This window comes from Haliotis rubra, unplaced genomic scaffold (assembly GCF_003918875.1).
Source record: "Haliotis rubra isolate DU_JTF1 unplaced genomic scaffold, ASM391887v1 Scf146, whole genome shotgun sequence".
NCBI lineage: Eukaryota > Metazoa > Mollusca > Gastropoda > Lepetellida > Haliotidae > Haliotis > Haliotis rubra.
Window position 1 is genome coordinate 1,038,238 of NW_025765403.1, and position 27,426 is coordinate 1,065,663.

The following is a 27,426-nucleotide window of genomic DNA, read 5'->3' on the forward strand; positions in this document are numbered from 1 at the left end:
GAGCATTTCATGAACAAGTTTAAAGGAGATTGTATGTGTGCGAACACAGGTGCCTTTCAAAACTAAACACTTTTAACACTTTAAGCATTGATTCCTGCCCTGTGACAATCGGTTCTATTAAACAGCAGGCCACTGGTGACACACTAAATAATTCATATATAACGATGCCACTTTAAAGCATAACTGATTGAACTGAAATAGTGTTCCAAGGGCCAGTAAATCCTGCTCACTCACACACATTATCCAATGCGGCATAAAACTGACTTAATATCAAACCGTAGTTTCAAATTTTGAACTGTGTCTTTTATGAATTCATCAGCGTACGCGTTGAAGAGATTAACGGAATTACGTTCACGTTGTAGATAAGGCCAAAAGGCATAAATTGCATTGCGTTTGAATTGCACAAGATGATCTGATAAGATTAGAATAGGATGTTGGCAAGTGTCTCGACATATGATATCAAATTAGCTAACGATTTGACACGTTACTGCTCCAAGAGCTCATCCATGTACTCCGTTTCGGACGAGCCTTGACTCCAGCCTCTGCAGGTTACACCGAAGAAGCTTGACGCTCGTGACAATTGTCGAATATAAAAAATTGATATTATCAAAGATTTCTTCGGATTTTTTTGGTAACATGTATAATATTTCATTAGACTAAACTTCACTTCATTCCCTTAAGGTATACACACGTTGATGTAATGGACCAAATTTAATTTCGTTGCTAGCGCGGTTATATGAATAAGCAATTCAGGTAGAAGGCTTCCTCTACAAACGATACCAGATCTCTTTTTTACGGAGCTAGCTAATAGAGCTTAAAGATAAAACTGCAAGCCTCTAGGATACAGGGGAAAGGGTGAAGAATTCAGATCAGCATTCCCCATCATGACATACCCTTATTTTCTTGTTCGCAAACGAATAAGCTGTGAGTTCCAAGGAATTAGGTTCATTATGGGTCGGGATCAAAGACCAGGGCTATCTGTTGAACAAACATGGATCGTATTTTCGATCGTTTACTTAGCTGTTTAACTACGCATTAATACCAGTAAACATGACTGCTCTTAAGATAGTATCTACTTCCAATTAAGGGTGGTCAGTTGTAATAAAAATGTTCCACTTAGACTGATTCCAAGTACGAAGCAGTATCGTTACTTGGGATCTTCATAATCGTAGGAGGTTGTTTGGAAGGAAATAGAGTGTGATGAGATTCTGGCAGTGTTTCGTAAGATATCAATTGGATTCGGTCTCAGTTTATAGGATGTGTCAAGATGTACGTACCTTGATGCACCGAAGAAATTCAATTGGAGATGAGATGATTGGAGTTTCAAATAAGTTTATAGAAGAACCGTGGTGAGGAAATTTTGTTTTGACGATGCAGCAATTCTTTCTCAGTCCAGTTCAGTTCAATGTCATTCACTTGTGTGTGTTCACAATCACGTGTACTGAAACCTTGCTAACCTGGAAACCTCGTGAAAAAATCCAAATGAAGAATGAAAGTCACTCACATTGCGAGTTAGAAACATGGATAAATAGATGAGTAGACCGATAGGGATAGATGGAAACTTTAAACTGATTTCGGGCGTGCCAGTACACGGTTCTTTACTACTATCACACTGTGTGGGACCCAACCCTCGCCTATGTTGATGAGTGCTGCTAGCACCACATTCGTCTTGATGACTGTGTGTTCACGGTACATCTTTTGAAAATAACATAGGTCTCATTTCATCATGTTTTATGTTTCCCATAAGATTTTGTCCCATTGGGATGATGTCCCGCAGGCCCTCTGACCTATGGGCATTTCATCCACAGGCTTTTGTGTATGACCATCTTTAGCCCTGTGTACAACATGTATACTTCAAGGCGATGTGTTTATTGATGTTACTGTTATTTTCTGATGAGGTCTCTCGGTAAAGAAAAACTTTCTTGTTTCACCACTTTCAGTGTGATTCTAGTAGTTTGCCACTGCTTCCTGGCTTACCTTTGCATCTGAAATGAAGTACACACGGATTTGTTAGAAAAACATATTATGATTGGTCCATCACTTGGAACAGTATGGTCCTTACAGAAACATTGATTTTGTGGAGATAAAACAATTATAAAATCTGAAAATGATACTTCCAGTGCATGTTTCCACCTGAAACTTTACCGGAAGATAGAATACCACCTTAGCTTTAGTATTATAGACATAACTCATTTTTTTCAAAAAGTGGGCTTGGAACACTCTGGATTTCAGGCGACGATAATCTTTAAGATAAACACAGAATTGTCCGCACATTTGGAACAACTACATGATGATCGAGCCTATTGATGCATTTGAATGGATACATTTAAAGGACAAAACCATGACAATAACACGCCCATCAGTGATATGCGATTGCTTGCATAATTAAAAGAGAAAGTTGACAGTTAATAGATCAATATAAGCAACAATTTGACTGAGGCATGTGAACAATGAGATAAATGTGTGCTTGGCGAATCACTTTATAGTCACAGCATATCAGCCGGTGATTTTCTTGGGTAAAACTTGTAATGAGAGTAAACATACACGAGTTACATACTGAACTGAACATTTAAATCAAGTAAAATAAAAGGACAAAACACAATAAAAGCACAAAAAGCATTAAGTTGCCAAGTACACTTTTTCAAAAGCATACAAAATTCCTCCAAAATTGTTCGCAAAATACATCACTTTCACCTATACACACTCAGTGAATTGTGAAACACAAAAATTAAATGTGAATATATTTGCATTTCCAATGAACACGACAGTTGAGAGTTTTAAAACAATGCATGTGATAGACGACGTTCAGTGTAATAACAGGCAACGTTTCCCATTCTAAGAAAGGCAATAGGTAGTAATAATGACTGAAATGTCATTTACAAACACGCTTGCTTGGCACAAATGAACGGATACAATACATGCTGTTCACATAAGATTAAATGTCAGTTTGAGAGCAGTGACTAGCATCACGTAATGAAATAGTATCTAAATCGGATAAAGCTAAATCAGGCAGGACACAGAACGAGATTGTGAGCCCTTCATCTGCTAAGAATAGACTTCACGAGACTCCTGTATTAACAGTAAGTTATAGAGAAAGCACCATGATCGTGGTGATTTTGATTTTGTGTTTATAATTGTTGTTTATAGATATGCTATTTGTCAGTGTTGAATGCTTCTCACAAGATACAGCAAATGTTTCACAGCTAAAAATACTGGGAAAAACCGATGCCATCTCATTTATAAATAGTCCACATAATTTCATTCAAATTTAGACTTTGAAAGGATGGTAATTTGACAAACTCTTTTAGAAGACAAACACCCTTGTATAAATGACGAAACCTAAAAATAGATACACCTGTACAGACACCAGGTGTTCGTGAAACGGGTAACAACGTACAGCCCTGTTAAAAACGTATATTACTTGAGTCACTTTTTTAAACTTTGAAACGAATAATACATATATTACTTCACCAGTCCCCGTGAGATACAACTATTGCATTTCAAAAGCTAACTGAATCGCTTTCTCTCACGATGGTGGCTAACGGGGATTCACTTTGAAATCTGCATTCCTTGAACTTCATAGAAGCGAATCTCTTTATACTAAAATATCAGTAATAACTATAGTATTAAGTATGTTGAATAATAGGCTTGAAAAGAACATGTTAGGTCTGTGAAACCCTTGTATGTTGGGTATGTCTAGTACGTCTTCACGTCTCAAGGTTTATAATATGACTCTTGTAAATGGGTAAATGTACTAAGCATGAAGATCACTTTTCTGCAAATAGAACGTATGCAGATAGGGGCATTGGTAATTATTGCTGGCGCACCAGTCTAGTCTATGCCATTCGCATTATATGTCAAAGGACACGTGACAACATCAATTCCAGCCCTCCAACAATCACTTATACACACAATAAGTCTTTTATTTAGACTACTAAGACCTACTTGTGGCAGATATTGGGTCAGATATCATGTGACAGATGAACCTAGAAATGACCGATGTAGCACGTTGCCGTTGGCCTGTAACCAAAACTTCTAATGCTGTTAAAGAATGTTCCAAAGACCCGTGACTACACAGTATCAGTTGTACATTACAGGCACTTGGGGCAAATACGTGCTTTACACGGGTTAAGGAGTAAATAATTAGTCCTCCTTGAGTTGTTTCTGTTAATTTAAACATTTGGTTTCTAAATTTCGATCGCATGGGCAGACAGCAAGGAGCTAATTAGATTACTAGTGGCAACTGTATCTTGTTATTGCATTGGAACTGACTCGATTTGTTTCCAATTTGTATTCATATGAATGGAATATTTCATTAGGACAGAAAATGCTGAACTTTGCTTGGGTGTTTGTGTGTAGAATCGGCGTGTTTTGCTAAGCATGTCACTGTTTGGCAATTAATCAGCGTGTCATGAAAGGTTTCGAAGAAAGTAGATTTTTGAATTCACATGTTTTCTATTTGACATAATTTACACAAGTACCTTCACGACCTACCGGAAACCGTTTCCTCAAAAGCTAGCAAAGCCTCTCCCTGTGTCCTTTTAGCACACCTACAACATATGTTACGTGTTATTACCTTCAGTGTCTTGTATCAGGAGTTCCCTTGGTTATATGAACAGACATCACAGCAGGTTTCCCAGGCAATTAACTGTTGGTTAATTTCCGTTATGTATCTTAATCAAGATATTTTACGAGATACACTCAATTATCTTTTTAAATGTCCCCTCAATGCTGCTTACATGTATGTCTTTAGAATAATTTCTCTTTGTCAGATACATAAAGATTACCGGATATTAAATCACTTATGTTTGCTTCCACCAGTTATTTACGTCATCGTCCGTTTGTTTTAGACACCCATTTCCTATTATGTCACATGCAATGTATTAATTTTTTTAATAGCCAATTCACCTCATGGTTCTATTAAACCAATCATCACTGTGTGTGTTCCATTAATAACCATGGAGATTGATCAAGAGATTACGGTTGAAAAGCTGTTTTTGCTGAACTTTTGGTTGAACGGCAAACCCTTGGGATAGTTCCTTTGGCATTTCCTCTGTCCTCGCTGCAATGAAAAGAAATAATTTGTATTACTATTGCATCCTCTCCAGTCAGTGAAATGGTGTTCTTGTATTTTCTCTGATCTGAGCTGGCATGTAAGAAAATGAGTCCTATCCGAAAGGAAGATCAGTATTTCGATAAACATAATCGAACATTTTACATATATCTTTCTACATCATTCTTCTCCAGGGAAGATTATACACCAAACTCTTCCAAGCAAGTGTTTTATTGGAAAATGACCATTAACCACGCATATCAATGTCTTCAACAATGATATAAGGTCCTTATGAACAGAAAGCGATAGTAACTTGGTATTTCCCTTCTTCCTCTGACACGATCCTTTAGTATATATTCAGGTCCTACAACATTAATGCCATTGCTGATATGTGATGCACACACGTTTGTTATGAGCTATTCACCATCTGAATCACATCCGTTACGATGCTCTTTCATTAGAGTCAGAAAAATTATCAACATTTGAACGCCTACCTTTAAAATCATATTTTGTAAATACATGTACATGAAGTGTGCTACCGTGATATCGCCTCTTTTTGCTGCAAACAGGAATTTGATCAATAAATACAGTATGGACTTATTGGTTTCATTGGCACTTTCACTAGGTAGATACTATGTCATATATCGTTTTTGAACCTTAAAACTAAAGGCAATGTTTTAATGCTACTTTTAATCTAGCCATTAATCCAGTATAGACAATGTCTGATCTTATGTTTGCAGAGACATATAGCAAAGTAGAAAATGGATTGGATTTGTCTGATCATATTGAACAGCACACCTGACTAATGCGAGTAGCCTTTAATGTATCTTTAAAGGGTAAGTATACACAAAAATAGACCCTTGGGCCTTGCACGTTTGCAAAATATTCATGTATTTATATAGTTGTTTTATAGCCCAAACAGTACAGATATCACAAGTAACTTATTTGTCTTACGCACTGAATCAAATCATGTTTTGCACATTTACTGAGAGTAGCACGTCAACAATAAACACCACCACAGCATATGTACCTTGAAATATGACAATAGATAAACGAATGGCGTCATTAGACCTGATTAGACCAACATCACGTGCTGTAGGTACAGGTGCGTGGGTTTTTAGTCTCGATAGGCAGCCGACTGTTTTAATCCTCATGGTGTCCACTTTGTGAAAGTCGCTTACCGATAGTGATGCAATACTATCCTTCTACTTACAGTTTCATGTTTAAAGCATCTTTTGTATTCAATTCAATTCAATATTTTATTGTATGAAAGGCCATAGGCCCATATATACAAAAGAGATACATCTTAACAATGGCATATATAATCAATTTTCTAACTTATCAATTCTTTTCTTAACAAAAATGCATTGTAGATAAATAGAGCAACTTTTGTGTTGTTTTGGAGGTTCTTTGCTGGAAAGTAAGGAAGACAATAGATTAACGTTGATTTGAGATAAAGACAGTTGCGGTAGATACTTATTTCTTAGATTTTCATATACAGGACAAATAAACATAAAATGGAATTCGTCTTCAATAATAAAACAGAATGGACATAATCTTTGGGTTTTTCCATAGAAACATATCTTCCACGGTTAATTAATAAATCATTAAGGCCTAATCTAAACCGTATAAAAGCATTGCGAATTTCTGTATTGAAGGTGAGCAAGATAACACTCTGGCTCAAGCAACGACTTAAACTGACGATATGAATCGTATCTAGAACTTTCATTAATAGTTGAATGCCATTCCTGCTTAAACATATCAATAGCCCGCATACGAAACTGTTTAATAAACATATTTGCATTGCCAACTGTCTGTGATAACCAAATACAACCAAAACCATATCTAAATAGTAAGGTGCGAATATGAGATGTCCAGTTATTCTTTCCAAGATAATCAAGATGTAAAAGCATATTGAAAGCTTTTTAGGTAAACGATGTTCAGGCATATTAATTATTTTACACCAATATTTTAAACAACGACAATAAGATGATATGTACAATGGGAACCTCCCACATTCACCATAAACCATAACATTTGGTGTTGACAAACCAACATTTAAAAACTTTTACAGGCAAGCAAATGAATTTTTTCTATGGTATAATACTCTTTAAAACCCACATTTCAGATCCATACAGTAAAATCGGTTGTATCTGAGAGTCAAATAATTTGAAGTAAATAGTCGGTGGAACAAGACCGAGCATAGGAACAACAGAGTGAAGTTGTAAAAGAGCTTTCTTTGCTCTCCTCGCCAGGTTAAGTACGGACTTATTCAGATTCAGCGTATGGGTAAACAATATGCCAAGGTATTTATAATCATTCACAACATTCATACGTTTATCTTTAAAAAACCATTTCTCTCTAGCCGACAAAGGACCACCTCTTCGGAATATAACGATGTTTGTTTTATCTAGATTCACACTCAACTGCCATTTATCTGTATACGCTGAGAGTATATCTATTTGATTTTGAAGACCAATTACAGAGCTGGACATAAGAATGACATCATCAGCAAATAATAACATAAAAGTTCTATTACATCGGGAGAGAGTTGGATGCCATGTTTACCAGACTTCATGATATCTAAATATAATTCGTTAATGAAAAAGGAGAAAAGTAAAGGACTTAAAATACATCCTTGACGCAGACCGACAGGACAATCGAAAAAGTCACTTACACCATAGCCACAGCGGACACATGACTTTACATTGGAATACATCGATCTTATGATACCATACATTTTACCTCTCAAACCTATATTTCTTAAGCATTTCCACATTCTACCTCTATCTACAGAATCAAACGCCTTTTTGAAATCTACAAAGCTACATACAACTTTCGCTTGCTAAAGGATAAATATCTCTCAATAATAGCATACAAGGTAAATATATGATCAAATGTTGAGTAGTCCTTTCTAAATCCAGCTTGAGGTTCCGGTATTAAATCTCATATTCGACCACTGTGTTAACCTACTGTTGATAATAGATGTAAAAGTTTTACCTAGAATACTAGTCAGAGAAATACCCTATAATTGTCAGGATTTTGTGCATTTCCGTTTTTATATAACGGGATAATAATAGATTGCGCCCATACGGAAGGGAAACGACCTGTATCAAATATTCGATTGAACATTTTAACCAGGAACTTTACACATTTTGTCACACCAATGATTTCCTTTTGACTATCTTTTGCTTTGGGACCAGACAGGAGCCCGGTCTAAATCGATTGACATCGCTTACGTCATGATCCAAGGTGGGTAGCTCTGGTCTGTTTAGTTCGGACAACAAAGGCCTCATGGTTGCATAACATGTCAGCACTTATGTGAGAAAGTGAGAAGATGAGAGCATATTTTCAAACATTAATATTTACTAACAGTCTTGTTTCACTTACGAAGAACGTGAAATTTTGGGGTGTTCAGCTTCCCCTGTAAGACGCGGAAACAGAGGTAAAGGTCAATGAACAGTTTGTCATTAAAATGACTATGGATGTTATGATAATGAAAGATACCAATCGTCGTAACAACCTACTACTTACTTGTACACAACACAGACATATATAGACAAATGCCCAAATATAACGCATGGTGTTGACGAGCTGTAACCTTTAAATTGAGGCAAAACTGTGCGGGCTGGTGATAATTTCTATTTCAGTCGCAGACACTGTAATTAGTACGTTGGTATAGACAAATATATTGCCTTTGTGTAATTAGGTAACTAACTTTTGCTTGGTTGAACTATAGTATATTGACAATTAAACCCCGTGTCAGTGATTCTCCTGTTGAGTCAAGAAGAGATTCGTTGAAAATGTTAAAATGATTTTGTGGTCAGACTTTGTTTCACACTAAAGGTAAGTAGAATGCAGTAGGAAATTAAGCGCTTCTACCTATAAAATTAATACGACAATACTTTACAATGACGTCCCAATACTGAATGTACCTTGCGACACTGTGTTGTAAGATACACAACCGACACAATGACCTGCGACATCAACTAAGCTGTAGTTTTTGGAGTCCTCAGAGGCAGAATAGTCTAGTGGGTAAGGCTCCCTTTCGTCACGCTGAAGGCCCGTGTTCGATTCTCTACATGGGTACAATGTGTGAAAGCCATTTCTGGTGTCGTCAGCAGGTATTGCTCAAACATGCAAACATCTGGTGCCATGGTGATTTTCAGAAAATTCATTCATATCGCTAGTTTGCCATTGACTCCGAGTGGAATCGGAATTGGAAAACAGGAACTGGCTGTTGACGGGCGTTATACGTTTAATTTGTCAGCAAAGGAACTGAAGCGTCGAAGCTTGTCAGGATATTCTTTTTATTGGTCATTTTTATTTGTCTCAAAGACAAGTACGAGAAGAAAATAAAGTCTTTTTATTTCATCTGTTGTTGTCAAATGACGAAAAGATGTCATGCAAGTTCCACCACAACCACTGTCAGATTGGCTCAGATAAGAGCGACTGACACTTGTGGAAACTGTAGACAGGCCTATCTCTTCATTGATCCATACACCATTTGCAACGTGTGTTGCAAATGACTGTGTTCCCGCAACACCATGGCTACCCGTAACCTTCCAATGAGTCCGTCACTGCATCGTCCATTTCCGTAAATCATTCATCAAAACTCCATTGTCAACAAACAACATGCAGTATCTATCTTTTCGATTTAGAAAAAGCATATGATACAACGTGGAAACATGGTATCCTAAAAGATTTACACGAGTTTGGATTGAGGGGTAGACTACCTCAATTCATATCTCAGTTTTTAAATAACAGACAATTTCAAGTTCGGGTGGGTTCCACACTGTCTGACTATTTCCACCAAGATCAGGGCGTCCCCCAAGGCAGCATCCTGTCTGTCACACTTTTTAGCATCAAAATTAACAGCCTCACTAACGTTCTGAACAGTTGCGTTGATGGGTCCCTTTTCGTGGATGACTTCAATATTTCATGTCGTGGTAAGAACATGCACGCAATAGAAAGGCAGCTACAACTCTGCCTTAACAAAATCCAAAAATGGGCCAATGAAAATGGTTTTAAGTTTTCAAAATCCCAAACAGATTGTATTCACTTTTGTCGTAAATACAAACCACACAAGGATCCAGACCTAACTTTAGATGGTACTCCCATCAAGGTAGTAGAAGAGGCCAAATTCATATTCGACCGCCACCTGACATTCTTACCACACATAAAATATTTGAAAACAAAGTGCTTGAAGGCTCTAGACTTGCTAAAAGTAGTTTCAAATACAGAGTGGGGAGGGGATCAGACCACCCTCCTTCACTTGTACAGATCATTAGTTCGCAGTAAACTGGATTATGGCTCCATTGTCTACGGTGGAGCCTGCAAAAGCAATTTAGAAAAATTAGACTCTATCCACCACCAAGGGCTGAGGCTCTGCCTGGGAGCTTTTAGGACCTCTCCGGTAGACAGTCTATATGCGGAGGCCAATGAACCTTCCCTTGAACAACGCCGCATTAAACTCTCACTGCAGTATATCACTAAATTACGTTCAAATGAGTCCAATCCAGCATAAAATTGTGTTTTCAACCCGCTCTATGAAAACTTATTTCCCAAACTGCCAAGCCTGGTTCCACCACTTGGAATCAGGATCAAACCCACATATCTGCAGCTAAAATTGATCTCAACATCATTGCACCATACCGACTCCTGTCCTCACCACCATGGCAAAATGGTAAAACCACAGGTCGATCTTACCCTCACCAAACTCAAAAATTCTGAAACAAATCCCTTGGTGTTCCAACAGGAATACAACCAGTTACGTTCGAAGTATAACACTCCACAGATCCATTTTCACAGACGGATCCAAGGACGATGGCCAAGTTGCCAGCGCTACAGTCATTGGAGCCAAGACTGTCTCCTCTAGGATCCCCGACAACAGTTCCATTTTCACCGCTGAAGCCAAAGCTATCTTCTCAGCTTTGACCTACATTCAACAGCAAAATCAGTCCAAAAATCCTGCCTTCTAAACGTGACTTCAAGTCACCCAATCATCCTGGACATATTAGAACTGTACAACGACCTTTCTACTGGCCAATATGACATCATCCTCTGCTGGTTGCCGGGTCACGTCGGCATAGCAGGTAACACTAAGGCCGATGCTGCAGCAAAAGCAGCTCTTGAAAAGCCCCTATCTCCACTGCTAATCCCGTACAGTGATTTCAAACCCACTATCAAAAGCTATACTCGGGACTTGATGCAAAAAGGTGGGACACTCAAGTAGAAAGAAACAAACTCCATGAATTGAAGCCAACAATCGGTTATACCTACTTGGGTTGCCAGTCAAGACCTGATGAAGTAATTTTACGACGATGTCGTATTGGCCACAGTCGGTTTTACACATGACTATCTGCTAAAAACGGATGGGATGGACCCCATATGTCTCTCCTGCGATGAGGCTTTCTCCGTCAAGCATATTCTGCTTGACTGTGTGGATTTTACATCTGCAAAGGGACTCGCATTATCACGCAACCAATCTGAAAGATCTGTTCTCCAGCGTGAGCGCTCATCTGATACTGAACTACCTGAGGGAAGTTGATATATATCATAAAATGTAACTGTGTAATGTCACTAACGAATTTACCTGCTTTTCAATTTAATGCTATGACATTCTCTGTTCTAAAATGACAACGTAATGAATGTATGTCTTTGAAACGAAACCACTTTGTACTTACAATGTATATTAATGCAGACTTGTTCTCGTCACTATATGGCTGGAATAATGCCGATGTGACGTAAAGCCCAACTCAACTCAACTCAACGTAACGTTTTGACGTCTGACTACGTAGGTCTGTCTTCAGATTACGTTATGGAAATGAAGCTTGTTATCGTGCCAATAATGCGAAGTGCAAGTCTCAACGGATCCCCACAAAATCCGAAAGGTGTTCCATTATACGTTTTTGACGACTGGTTACCGATACCCGGAGCATCTATCCACTTTAACAGGCTGTTTGGACTAACGATTAGCCACGACAAATTGTAGATAAGACAAATCAATTCCATCGACTCTGGTTATATTTACTCATTTATTCTTGTATATGTGTGTCATGGTTTGAATTGGTTTGCTGGATTAAAGTGGAATCAGGTGTTACATTAAGGACCCTACATGTCGGGCAAAACTATGAGCTAAACCGAAATGGGTGAAACGCATTTGCTGTGACGTTTTATTAATATCATAAAATACAGGCATGTAAATATAGTGATAATAAAGGAAAATGTAGGTCACTTGATATGCCCATTGAACATGTCTGTCAAACTGCCTTCTGCATGAATGCCTTTACGAATATACAGAACATATTCTCTTCTTTTGTATGCAGTTCAGCGAAAAGCAATAAGTTTAACATACGTGCACATGTATTGACTACCGCTACTGCTTGGCGTATTCTGAAGGAACAATGTTTTGCCCAAAATTTAATCTCGTAAGCTACCCATGAAAATTGTTCGCCACACAAACAAACTTGTTTCTGACCGTCAACACTTCCTCTGAAACATGCCAAGGTGAACCCCTGTCTGTCGCAGTGTGTATCTCAGTGATATTTACAATTACTCGGTCTCCACTGTTCCAGAAAAATACAAGGCAAATGTCAGAAATATCTTCAGTATTTTTATCAATATTACAGAAATCATCATATTGTAGAAATCCAAAAACAAAGAAATTACCAACTGAAGTCCATGAGTCATTTGCTTAAAGGTATTTGGATATGAAGCATCATTTTTAAATGATACAGGGAAATAAAGTAGAAAAGAAAAAGAAATACTAGTTTCAGTATATCCAATTAATTATGTTGGAACGTTGGCAACGTACAAAAAATGTTCATAAACATGCTATTTTTAAAGGAACCCAACGAACGGTGTGTTTTAATGATATCGTCACGTATTGTTCATGCTATTCCAAAACCTGTATCCTGGAAGAGTGTAATCCGTAGAGACGTATTTAATGTTTCAATCACGCGTCGGAATGTTAGCGTACGAAAGACGGATGCATGCGAGTACCAAACGTCGATATATTATGGAGCAAACGAGAATCGGATTTATGCAATTTATATCCTGATTTTCTGTAACACGGACGTGGCTTTTGGTATATTGATGAGTATTTGAGCATATTTGAGCATATCTTAGATTGTTTATCTGTGTCTACTGCATATAGTACAGGTCATGTTTATGTAAATTGTCATGTTATCGTATGTTGTTTCATTTAGGTGTCAATACTGTACTCCATATGACTTACACGTTACCGACGTTGCGTCTTATACAAATTATTCAGATATATTATATTCTACTTAGTATCTGTTCGTGGGTCACAACAAGTAGATATTGTCCTTCCTTTGGAAAACGGGAACATGTGGCAAGGTCAAATGAGGAAAAGCCTTCCATCACGATGACACTTTGATCACACAGATGCGGTAGATCAGTTTTAACATGACGCAAGGGCCACCAAAAGCCTCCACCAAAGAGGCAATGACGTAATTGTAAGTGGCATACCATGTCGTCATAGACTGTTATAATTTGGTACAAGGACACATTTATGATGTTTTATGGATTAGAAGATGCCTTTATATCCCACTGGTATATGGCGACGGAGTTATCTAAGGAAATTATGAAGGTGTGTGGCACTCGTATTCTATCTGTAGGTATATTCCCCTGCCCTTTGTATCCAGCAACTTGACCTGAATGTTGCACGCCACGGGTCATGATCAGCTTAATAAGGTTGCTGTTTTATTCTGGATTCATTTTCATTCATATCATTTCGGGTGAAAGTTTTTAGAGATCAGTTTTAAAAAAAGCCAACCAGTTAATTCAAAACTATTGGCATACTTCACGTCTATTTCAATCCGTGGCAACAAGTTGGTGGTAGGATTTGTCTGGACGCTACTGTGCCATCACATCATTTGTTAAAGATTTCAGGTCTTCTCTATACACCTGGGAATGTCCTAAAGTGCATAAATTTCAGGAATGACATTAATGTAGATGATATTCGGTTAGTGTGGCGGTAAGTGTCTCCATTCAGCTTTGATCCACCACCATGCCATAATGTTACAGGTAACAATTTTCTTCACACAAGCACTATCACGACCTCGTTTTTTTTCGTTTCAGAAGAAAGAGTCGACATTGTAGTGAAATTGCCTAACTCGGTCCCTTGACAGGTCACGTGATAGCTAAACGTTAACGTGATAGCCTGTGAAAATCATCCCTTATTTTCAAGCCAAGCACCAGTGTATACTGTAGAGGGCTGATTTGGTGATAGGCTGGACATATGCGTTGCATAATAGACACTTGATGCATTAGGTCAAATATTACGTTTTACCCATGGTTAAAGAGTTTCGGAGCAGGGTTGGTACAATTATTTGTTCTTGAAGTGTTTCCATTTCGTTTCAAGAGGTTTATGAGGTATGATTGGTTGTGCATTAGGGCAAGCAATAATTGGATGACTGGTGGCATTCGGATCTTGAGATCTTATCGCATTTTTTATATTTTTATGCGTGACTGACATCCGCGCGTGTGTCTGTAAAACCGTGTTAGCCAATGCTTAAAGACTAGACGAGAGTTATTGTATTCTTGAAAGCTAATGGGTTGGTTTTGGCTGCCTGATCGAAATTCATATGTTGATAATACTATCACCAGAGACAAGGCTGTGCAACCTCGCCATCTTGCCTACATGCTTGTTTCTTCTACTCGTACGATAGATTGACAACGTTTCTTCTACTCGTACAATGCATTGCCAAAATGCCGTCAACAATGTGCATGATAAACCACTGGTGCTGATTATCAAACTACCTAAAAAAAAAAAGCTTTGTACTGAAATCAATATTATTTCAATAGTTAATTGAAAATGAGATCTTGAATAGCATGTATTTACCTGCTGATTTAGATGGCTTAATTCTCAGAGTGATGTTTTAGTTTAACTATTCTATAACTGTGCCTGCACTTCCAGAATATGAAGCCTCCGAAACCCGCGTCAGTTTACTGTCACTTTCAACAAAGTTCTCGGTAAAGCTGAAAAAGTTTTAGAACGATGTTTAACCTGTCCAATAGAACATAACAACGTATGGCATGGATTTACAAATTCTTTATTATTAACAACACGACGTTTCTGGGCTACTTCTTGTCCCTTCATCCGTTTAAATTTGTAATGTTGTAAATCCATACCATACGTTGTTATGTTACCATCCAAATTTTAAATGCCATCAAACACCTATCCTATAGTACTTTGAATCAAATCAAATCAAAAGAATTTTATTCAGGAAATATTAGGTGCTAATTGCTGTTTTATCAGTACACCATGCCGGATTCATTTGTAAGTCAATACAATATCAGATAAGTTATAATCTACGGATGTTATGTTCACATCCCTTTCAAATTAAAACGAATCGGATAAATAGTTCTACTCTACTAATACCACAGTAAAGAACAAAGACTATTTCGTTGAGAATTTATTGATCAACAAGTCATGACATCTTGCTCAGCATTACCTTAACGTCTTTCATTACTGGTTCAACTGAACAGATATCAGGCAATACGAGTTAACAACATTAACAAGACCGAAGACAGGAACACTAGTACTTATAGTCGTTTGTCCTTTATATTCTATCGCGGTCGTTTCGAAATACACGTTGAAGTATTTGTCTTCTAACAATCAAACGATATGGAGATGTTTGTTTCTATACAACATTAGTCATGTGATGCTCAAGTCAATCACCAGTAGAAGCATTTTGAGAATCAGGAAGAAAAGTATTTCCACATTAAATGATGTTATATGATTATTGCTGAAGAGTATCAATGGACAAACGGCCAAGTTATAGATCGAATATAATCATTTTTAGCCATGACGATCGATTTGTGTAACGTTTCCAACATATATACATGAGTTTTACCGACTGGCGATTTGAATTTGTATCCAGTTTGAAAGCCAAGCGATACGTCCCTTTCACTTGTACAGTATTAATGAAACAAGAAAAGAAAGAAACAAACAAATAAAACATAAACAACACAACGATGACTAGATTATCGCGATCATAGTATTGTGGGTTTTTGGGGCTCATGTTTCCCTCATAGCAACACTCAGCACTATTCCAGCTTATGACGACGGTCTGCAAATATTGTGTAGACAATCCAGCGATTGGCTTCATGACCATCGATCTGTTAGGGTATGATGACACGGATGATCCATGTCAGCGAGCCTGACCAACCAGTCTTTTTAGTCGCCTCTAAGGGCAAGCATGGGTTGAGGAAGTTAGATCTTTATTGGTTTCATAGTTATGTGGCATCATTATCTACAATAAACACAAACATTTAGTTGTAAACACCATGCTAATATAGGTATGTAAAAATAAGCTTCTAAATTTCAAATATATTATATGTATGTATTATGCATTTAGAACTAGTTTTAGTCACGATATGGCTGAAATATTGCCGATGTGACTTTAAATCTTAATTCACTCTTGACGATAAATTTTAACTCACGCACTCACTCTTAACTCACTCGAGAAAAATGCCATTTCACAGATGTGTTATCAATCTGCTGCAATTTTGCGCTAAGAAATACACATTCTTTGCGGATCTGAGAGTAAACGTAATTGGTACATTACATTACTGCACTCACAAATCAGAAATCTAGTTATTGCTTGATCGTTACCTGGTATGATAGAACAATTGTCCCGCGGTATTGTAAACTGTTATTTTTTCCTGAAGGTTGAATTCCCTACAAACAGAACTGATCAACAAAATGTAAATACACTTCCCATATCTATCGAGACAGGTATAGATTTTGAACAAAGACAGGTACAAATAAATCCACGCATATTTTGTGGTTGATACTTAGCGGTATGAGACAGGGGAAAACATGCAGAGATTCGGGGTGAATATCTTGCAAATCTTAAAAGACGAGGTGAAATGAGGTTTAACGTGACGAGTATTGCACTTATATGTCGACGGGCATAGTTACCATACTAATTCCGGTTTTATAGTGCTAGAGCACTGAGATGAGATACCGCAGTTTAACATAGATACCCAGCTCAGACACAGAGAATTTACCATTCCTCGTTTTATCGCCATGATAGTGCCAGGCAGGGAAACAGCAAGTACCACCGATCCCTCTTACTGAGCAGACGCTCTATCCACTAGTCGACAGAGTTGGACCGAAAACACTTAAAAAGCATCCCTATACATATAAATGGAGGTAATTGTATTCCGACCTTGGTACTAGTGGATTGGGTGTTATTTCGACAAAATTTTCCAATATTCTTCCGATTGTCAACCGACAGTGATGATACTTCAACATGACAACGCTGCACCTCAGAGAGCAGGTGTCACCGTTTATACGTCCTTTCTTCATTCAAACGTCAATGCCTTGTCACAGCCTTCCCTATCTCGGGATCTGAACCCAACAGGCATTTGATGAACTTGACAGAAGTGTGAGTCGTCAACATACGCCACAAACACATGCACTCCTTGCCCAGGTGTTGCCGGAGGAATGGAGTGGGGAGGATTCAACAGGACAGAATCCATAAACATTCAATCTGTTCCAAAGAGAAGTAGCAGACCAGAGATGGTGGTGACAATCGGTATTACCACTACGTCTACAGCAAATGTGACTATCACCGTTAGAAGGTTCATCCTTGTGTCAATGAAATTAAATGTAATAAGTACATGTGAGTTTTTGTTCTTCAAGAGTATGTATGTATGTATAAACGTCAGATGTAGTGTCAAAGATAAATAATGGCATTGAGTGGAAAGGCGAATATTTTATGAATAAATCTCAGAGATGAAACCAGGATGCTCGCGAAAAGGGTCAACATTTACGAATATCAAAGAATTCAAATATAAGGTTTATGACAAGGGCAAACGTGACGAGAATCCTAAGCGCGAAACAGCTTATACCCACCTTGTAATTCTGCTAACCTTAACGATAAACAAAGGACAAACATGTCAAATACGTCGGCGTGACGAGCGAACGCTTCAACTACAAGGCTAGCCCGCCTTCCCTCACTTCTTGTGTAGTGTTCTACACTGAATGTTGATATTGCTGATTAAAGGCTTGGATCCGAGGAAAAAATACATCCCTTGGTCACAATCCATAACGATCTACTACGCGATCTCCTGTGAAGAAGTATTCTCAAAATTAGGAAGGTAGGTTCTAAACACCTTCAAACTGAAATGTTGCTGCTGTCTAAACACAAAAGAAATTATGACACAAATCCACACGGAAAGAGTTCCTGAGTAATGCATATGAAAATAGATACGAAGAAAGTAACTCGGTTCTAGGTGTGGAATCAAATGTCAACGATGGCGTCTTGCTGTTGAGGGATTCCATATTGTCAGTCTAGGTATTTGCGAAGAGCCCATCCGTGACTAAGCAAATTAAAACTGCTATATGGAATGTGTGCAGTGAACATATATACAATCAGCTGACTACTATAATAGTTGCAACATGGTATTATACGCATCCCACGAAACAACAATGCATCAATGATATTCAGAATATACAGTTAATAATAACAGATATGTTTACATTACATTACATATGTTTACATTAACCTGGTTACAGAACTGTTCTGGAAGATACCGCACCTATATCCCACAGGACAAGGACAAGACCGTTTCTACAGTCAGGGCTGCTAACCATATTTCTTCCTTATGACATCAGTTTGTTTTAGCATGATGCAAAACGTCTTGTCATTCAACTTTTGAATAATATTCCGAACTCGAAACCCTTTAATTTCTAACAACAATTACAAAATTACTTCCTTCGTGTGAGTTTACAGGAGGACAAATGTTCCTTCTCAAATGAACACACACTAAGGAAAGTGTAACTCTTATCATTCGGTGTCCCCGCTGTCAACGATGAAATACGCATATATACGTCTATAATGCTTCAATACATCATTTCACAAACATTTTTTTTAATAAAACAATTAATAGAAGTTCGAAATATTAAAACGGAGAGTTACTACATTTATTTTGCATATAATAATATTATCTTAGTCGAGGTTAAAGTGAAAAATCCTCTTCTTTATAAAATTAAGCTGGAAGTTTATGAAGCTTACCCGGAACTTTTATCGATTGTTTCGATTTGGTAAACCCAAACCCAAGCAATATACAAGCTGCTTATGTCATGTCAAAGAAGACCGTTGTCTTCTGAAGATAGAAACAAATTACGAGAATCTTCTTAGAGGACATAAAACACTGATATCTCCAAAATCAACCCATAGAAAAATACAAGTGGGCGACCAGCGAGATTAGTTTGTCTCACTGTAATAAAAATGAACTTCTGCATTCAAATAAAAGAATAGAGAACATAGCGGTGATTCGTTCTGAAAACATCGAACATGAACGATGTTATTTTGTGTGTGATTATGTTCACGTTATCATGATTGTTTTTAAGAACAAAGGTAGCTTAAGTTTTAAATACATAAATGTGTATACAAACCAAATACTTTTTTTATCATCATGCAAAATTCAGGCTGAATTGAAACCTCATTGTAGGATGATAATTGCAGCATAAGCATATGTTTGCCAATCACCATTAAATAGTGACGGTACTGGATGTAGTTAGCCCTGTTAAAATGTCACGCCGAGGCCCTCATATATAATGGCGTCTTGGTCAGGCAAACTAATATTTTACAAAATGAACACACATGCACAGTGAAAGGTTATACTCATTAACACGCACCTTATTTCAATAAACACACTTGGAGATAACATTGTGGCAGCCGTACGTAGGTATTTATGCAGCATGCCAAAGTAAGGTTATTGCACACATTGTTCATCAACTGGCTAAAGGGACATTACATGACAAACAGTATATGTCTTGTCGTTTGTTGTCCTTATGAATATTATGAATATTATGAATAATATCACCAGCTACAACCGAGAAAACATGATTATATTTACGGCATACTCATGATCTGTCGATAATCTCATTACTTCTGTCTGACATTTACCTTAATGCCACCCAGAGTGTCAGATATGATTCTTTCTTCTTGTGCTTGCTGATGAGCGAATGAACATCCTTTAGGTTTCGGCTAATGATTAATGTGCTGTTTTGTTTTGTTGGAAGGTGCAGAATTCAATATCGCCAAATTGTCCCATGCAAATGGAATAACATCACAAGGTCAAAGCAACGTCTCTACATTTGTACAAATCAGCTCACAAACTTTGAATACCACTGGCGCCTTTTGTCGGAGGTACTCCCACGAGGGAATGGAAGTAAACCCTTGATTGTCATTTTATAGAGCTTGTCTGCAATTCTCAAGGTAATTTACATATTTGGCAATCTCACAATCTTCCTTTTTGGATTATAAAACAATACAAGTGACAGCATTTACTTTGTCATTTCATGAACTTACACCCAAATCGATATTTATCAGTTTTACATATTTCCATAGGTATTAGAAACTCAGTCACCACATAGAACGCCTTTATCTTGCTAATGTCACTGATAACAAAGTTGTGACAAAAATCAAATATTAAATCACCAACAAACAACAGCATGATTACACAATGCCGTTTGAGAAAGTGGTCAAATGTAACATTATGTTATATTTGGGATTACACTTTCTTATTAGGTGCCTTACTCTGAGGGTGTGGGTTCGAATCCGGCATGGGCCTCAACCCTACAAAGTACTAGAATTTGTACTTAACTAGGAAAGTGTAATCCCAAATATAACATATGTTAAAGAACAGCATATTTTTTTCAGCGCAATCAAACTGCAATCTCGTTTCAAATACAAAGAGGATGATCCCTTACAACATCTATAAAAATCAATACTTTCATTTAATTTTCATGTATACTCAGAAGCGTTTACTTAACAAGCCAATGCCGTTTTTCAGCAATGGATTTCAATGGTGCGTGGTTAATTTCCAGTGGCTCTCAACGATAGAGAATATGTCCCTATTTGATCATAGCTGTTGAATGAGCAGACCTATCAGAAGAGTTGTTAATGTGTGACCTGCTGATTGTGTCGTACTGCGCCCAATGACGTGAAGAGCATCTCATGCAAACAAGCTCTGCAGACAGCCAGGTGAGTTTGTCGCCTGTGGTGCTCTCCTTGAAATATGGCTAGCTTTTCCTTGACTCTTACAGGTCGCTGAAATATTGTTGGCCATGACGTCCGTGTTTATTTCACTCTTTCAAAACAAACAGCAATACACCGTGATAGATGGATGGGTGGCTTGGTGGACGGAATAAAGAGGAAGAAGAGTATACTTGAATAACAACGCTTCGTTCCAGGTGTACGTGTAGATGCCAGGACAGTTTTTCAGCACAATAGTATATAGCTTATTCAATGATTTAGTCAAGAAGCCAACTTTATAACTATGTAGATATGGAATATGGGTTTTTGTGTATATGCTACATTGAGACTTGTATTCTGCAACAGGCAATTGATATAATGATGTTGTTTTACTTTTTTTAAATATATATTGACATTTGTACATCACTGTTACATTACAGATTCTATTTTATATGCCTTTAAAATATGAGCGGGATTTTTTCATTCCTATTATATCCCAGAGATACTTGACACAGGATACAATTTGCCCATTGCCACAGTCTATACTGATCGGGGTCAGGCCAGTTAATACGTGATATATCTTAGAAACACGTTTAAACTCTAAATTCAATAGAGTTTTGTTCAACAAGTTTGCACATGCTTCACAATGTAAAGACCGTGCAAATTACATCTCACATCAGGCATAGAAGTAATGCGTAATCTTTGATAACGTGGTTAGACGTGGGTACCAAGAGGGTATTCGTTATCTTGTGTACTAATAGCTCCCGTTAGTTGATTTCTACTCACGTAGGCATTGCTCATTAGTTTACATAATTACACATATGCAGAAAGGTGAACAAAAAACTCACTTTTTGTCATTCAGCTCACAGTCAATCTATACCATACCACATAAATCGAGGAGCTGCCTGACATAAATAACAGTTCAACCAAAGTCCCTTACAAACCCAATATATCTTTCATTCTAGAAATAGTTTAATGATAAATCCTTCTTACAGCAGATGTATTTAATTCGATATCAATACAATAATATTGTCACGTGACACAAAAACGTTGACGGAGTGACGCTGTACTTTGCCGTTGGACAAACAATCATTCCTACTTTTGCTATTGAAGAGTTTGAAACACTTGGGGGCTGCGTAACATCAGCATTGGTGTGCTTGCTCAGAGGAGTACATCATAGGCATTTTGTGCAGCTAATAAAATAGGCTGTTTTACCCGGGGTTAGGGAATTAATGCTTCGGAGAAGGGTCGGTATAATTATTCGTCCTTGAGGTGTTTCTATTTCCTATAAAAACGCGATGGTGGATTCTCGATGAATGTGTATAGACGAAAGCAAGCGTTACGTGTAACTGGATTACTGGTGGCATTTGGATCTCGTTATTCTATTGGAAGTGACTCGAAGGGTGTTTTTGCGTTTTTGAAAGCTTACGGGATCGAGCTGCTTGTCTGCCTAACATGTGTAAACCGCGTGAAAGGTGTGTATAGACTGTATATGTGTTACGTACCTATTTCACAACGCCAATGCGTTTATCTCTCTCTGACAGGATATAGCCATAGAGTACTGCAACAGGTGTTGGAATGTTTAATGATCCACGTTGACCGTTCTAATACTTACATGTATACTTGATATGAAATAGTTAGAACAGGTCGTTTGAAGGGCAGCTGTCTGTGTTTAGATATACTTTGACATTAGTCTAAACTATATTGCCATTGTACGAAATTTTAATTATGAATTTAGTCTTTCCTGACTAAAGTGCGTGACAGTGGGCCTCCATCTGATGTTAAGACTTCGTGCCATAATATACATGAAAGCCTGTTAAAAGAAACGTAGTTCCGATCCACACTGTCATATACACAATATAACACTCACATTTGTCTTGACGTATTTTATTTGACATGCTTTATTATCCTTGGATTTGTTTCAACATTCAAACAAGTCAGCATGTATTGTTTTGAAACTTCATCTCTTTTCGAATGAACAGGTAACTGTCGCCGCTGTGTCTATTCCGCAATTCTATGACACGTTACATGATGTCACAGCAGTTATGGCAGCAATCCTTTTTTCCAGTCTAAACATAATAACGTTTTGTGTGGTAATATGTGCCCTTTTCACATTATTTTAAGATACACTCAATTATTAATCCTGTCATGTACAAGTTCGTCGAAGTAACTTATTTTAGCTTACCTGAAAGTTTCTGTTTGCTATTTTGAATACATTTACGTCCTCTGTATTTAAACTCAACCATCGACCACAGCACATGCCAGAATATAATCAGTGTATTACAATGCCTTATTAAGCTACATATTTATACACTTGTACTACTATTGCTGCGATCTGGTGTAAAAACTCCAGGCAAACCTATTCGAAATTGGATGATTGGAGTCAAGAAATGACTCATCTGTTAAATATATACTGTTTTCCAAAGGACATAACATTTTGTCATTTAAGGTGGATTTACGTTACTCTTATTTTTGTGGACTCTGCAAAATGAACAGCATGCGCTAGTCCGGGTATCTTTGTTTCTGGAGGCAACGATTAAGTAATTTATTGTTCTTAAGGTGTCATGGCAGCAATCCGTTTTCCCAGTATAAACATAATTACATTTTGTGTGGCAATATGTGCCCTTTTCACATCATTTTAAGTTACACTAAATTTTTCCCCTATCACTGGCAAATGTTATGTACAAGGTCGTCGAAGCATATTACAAGTCGAGGTTTACGTCCTCTGTATTTAGACTCAACCATTGACCGCCCAGAATATAATCAGTGTTTTACAATGCATAATTAAGCCACATGAATATATATATACATCAACGGACTACTATGGCAAAAACAAAAATCCAGGCAAACTTATTCGAACTTGGAGGTTTGGAATCAAGAAATGTCTCATCTGTTGAATAGATTCACTTTTCCAAAGGACATAACATTTCTTCATTTTGAGGTGGTTTGGCATTACTCATATCTTGGGGACATTGCAAAACGAACAGCATGCGCTAGTCCGGGTATCTTCGTTTCTGGAGGCAACCATTAGTAACTTATTGTTTTTAAGGTGCGACACAAACAACTTCGCGAAAAAATGCTAGGGTCATCGTGTCATGAAAGTGGATGCTTTCCTCTAAATGTGATTACTAACGTACAATGTATTAGCTTCTGGATTAGAATTTTAAGAATGCCAGCACATCTCCTACCCAAACTTGCTTTTAACATGCTATTGCACTATGATAATCTTGGTAAAGTCACATGGGCTTCTCATATACGTATCTTACTTTTCTCTCCTGGTTTTGGATATATATGGCTGTCACAATCTGTGGAAAATGTAAGATATTTATCAACGTTTGATTGATAACTTTCGGCAGGACCTGATGTCTACTTTGAGTGACAGTTCACGTTATGCCTCATATGTCTATTTTAAAGATACCTTAGAACCTGAACAATATTTATCCTGTCTTCAAGCTAAATGAAGGTAGAAAACATGCTTTAGAAAAGTCTTTACGATTATGCCCTTTGTGTAGTTGAAGATGAATTCAATTTTACATTTTTTGTGTCCAACAGTTAAGTTTACGAATAAAATGTCTTGGCGAAGATTATTGTCCTCGTCATTTCAGTTATACCGTTTTCGCTAATCTCTTGGTTACAAAAAAAATGAAGCAAATCTGTCTGGTCTTGCATTGTATATATATCACGTATTGACACCAAGAAATTATATTGTATGATTATTCTACCAACATACTAAATGTTAATATCCATGTATTAAATAACTGAACTGAATAAATAACGGCATTCATTGCAATAAAGAAGTTGACTATCCATACAAATCAGTTTTCCTTCATCTTCACGACTTCTAAAATGCCTCTCAAAGAAACTGAATGAATGGTTACAACAGAATGAATATGTTTACATATTGTAATTAGGATTTGTTTATAGGCCAATGGCCTTTCATGCAATAAACGCTTTGACTTTTAGGACTTGACTTGTTTAAGTCATGTTTGTTATTATGAGTTGTTTTCACTATCAGATTATGTACACGATATTGACATTTGGTTGAATTTGGACTAAAACTCATGAATTGACAAAGATGTATTAACGCCAGTGTACAGCAGAGTTAATCAACTGAGAAACGCATACACCGCACACTTCTTTCCAAATCTTCCAATAGTTTTTTTTTTTCTAAATCGAATTACAGCACGATAATTCCAAAATCAAGTTATCGCTTGAAATGCTTCTTGTGATCTCAAACCAACTGCCCTGCGGTAATGCAAAATGTCACATTGTTCCTGCAGGTTTAACTATTTACAAAAGTTAGGCTGAATAATCTAATCCTATTACCGATTCCCTAAATCCATCCAGATGTTTGAATTTACCAAAAATAACATAGACATTTGCCACTGGCGACACAAACAACTTCGTGAAAAAATGCTAGGGTCAAGCAACAGAAAATGTTGTTGACACACAGCATACTGCAATATTCTGTCAAAGTTCATTTAAGTATCGATCTTCATAGAGTGAGAACCAAACTGGACAAACAACATTAAACACTTCCAGTAGTTTTAGTTCAGTATCCTTTGTCGTTTTCGTGGGGAAGAAACGTCATGAAACCAAAAAATTTTCAAAAATTCTTCCACAAGCATAGTTGATTTGAAATTGCAAAATGATCTTAAACAGTTTTACTTTCTTAAGTCATGGTGGGGAATCATTACAATATCATGCAATAGTTAGTGTCATGTGTCTCATATTCAGTGTCCTGAAAACGTATGAATGTCGAAATTGATGAAGTACATTGTGCATGGTTAGACACAGGTACACCAACTGCACGTAAATATAAAATGAAATATCGATTTTTTAAAGATGTGGGACAAGTAATTGAATATTTTCTTCACGTGTTGCTTGTGGTGGTGTATTATCTGTAGCGCGAGTGCGAAATGTATCTGCCTGAACCATCGCGGATTGACAATGCTGTTTTTTGTCTGACATTTTCCCTTTCAGTCTAACAGTATTTTTTTCTGTCAATCAATGTTCTTTTTTGTTAAATATCAATAACTGTAGTAACATCTGTCTATATATGTATGTATCCGACACTCATAAGATATGAAGACACACATCGTTACACCAATGACACGAACTTCACTTGTAATTTGCTGTGTGTTGCATTGATCTTTGATCTTTGTGAATGACACCGAATAAGTCGGAAACGGGCGTAAATGTCTTGCACAACAAAATATGATCTGTCGCGATTTTACCCCTGAAAGATTATGGCTCAGGTGCTCACATGAAGATTAATCTCACTGGACAAAACCGTGAGAATATGGTGATCATAACAGCCAACGCATGGTCTCCCGATAAAGTCCTAAATTCTGTCTGGCCTTTGCCTAAATACCATCACGACTGTTACATATGATTCTTTCTTCTCGTGCGTGCTGATCAGCAAATAATGCTGTGTTTGATATTAAGTTAACTCAGAAGTGGTTGCTGCTGTAGACTTCTTCAATGTGATCAATGTTTTGTGTACGTTTTGCCAAGCCCAAAATTAAGTAAGAATCAAGCATCATCGCTCATGTTGACCATATACATGGCAGTGCAGCAGAATGATGATGTCATTGCACGAGCATCAGTGCTGTCCATCTAGAAGCTATACCAATCTGTTAACAGTGTACCATTAAAGCCTCGCCTTCTGAATCTCAGTTACTGTCTACACCAAGCTTGGGTTGGAATCTTAAATTTTCGTACCTCTTGACGTTGTTGTGAGAGACGTTTATTTTCAACAAGTTTGGCGTCATGCAAAACCTTTTTACGGTTAAGCAAATGTGTCCTTATGAAGCCTAAGTGGACTATAATAGATACCAAAGAAGTATTCATAAACAAAATTATCGACCATAATGATGTTGCTGAGCGAAGTCCCCAACATACAGCAGATGAAGTAGTTACCTAAAAGTGACTGGTTCGAATTTAATACGTGTGTACTTGTACTCGAACCTAACAAACTGTACTACAATATCCAATTGAGTTAAGTGAGTTTAGTTTTACGCCGCACTCAGCAATATTCCAGCTATATGGCGGCGGTTTGTAAATAATCGAATCTGGACCAGACAATCCAGTGATCAACAGCATGAACATCGATCTGCGCAATTGGGAACCGATGAAATGTGTCAACCAAGTCAGCGAGCCTGACCACGCTAATCCCGTTAGTCGCCTCTTACGACAAGCATTGGTTACTGAAGGTTCATTCTAACCCGGACCTTCACGGGTAGAACACCAATGTAGGGGTTTTCGGATTTCATGTATGTTTGGAATGCATGTTGATTTAGCTCAGTGCGTGACTACAAATATTCAAAACAGGATTATTGTCCAGCAGTC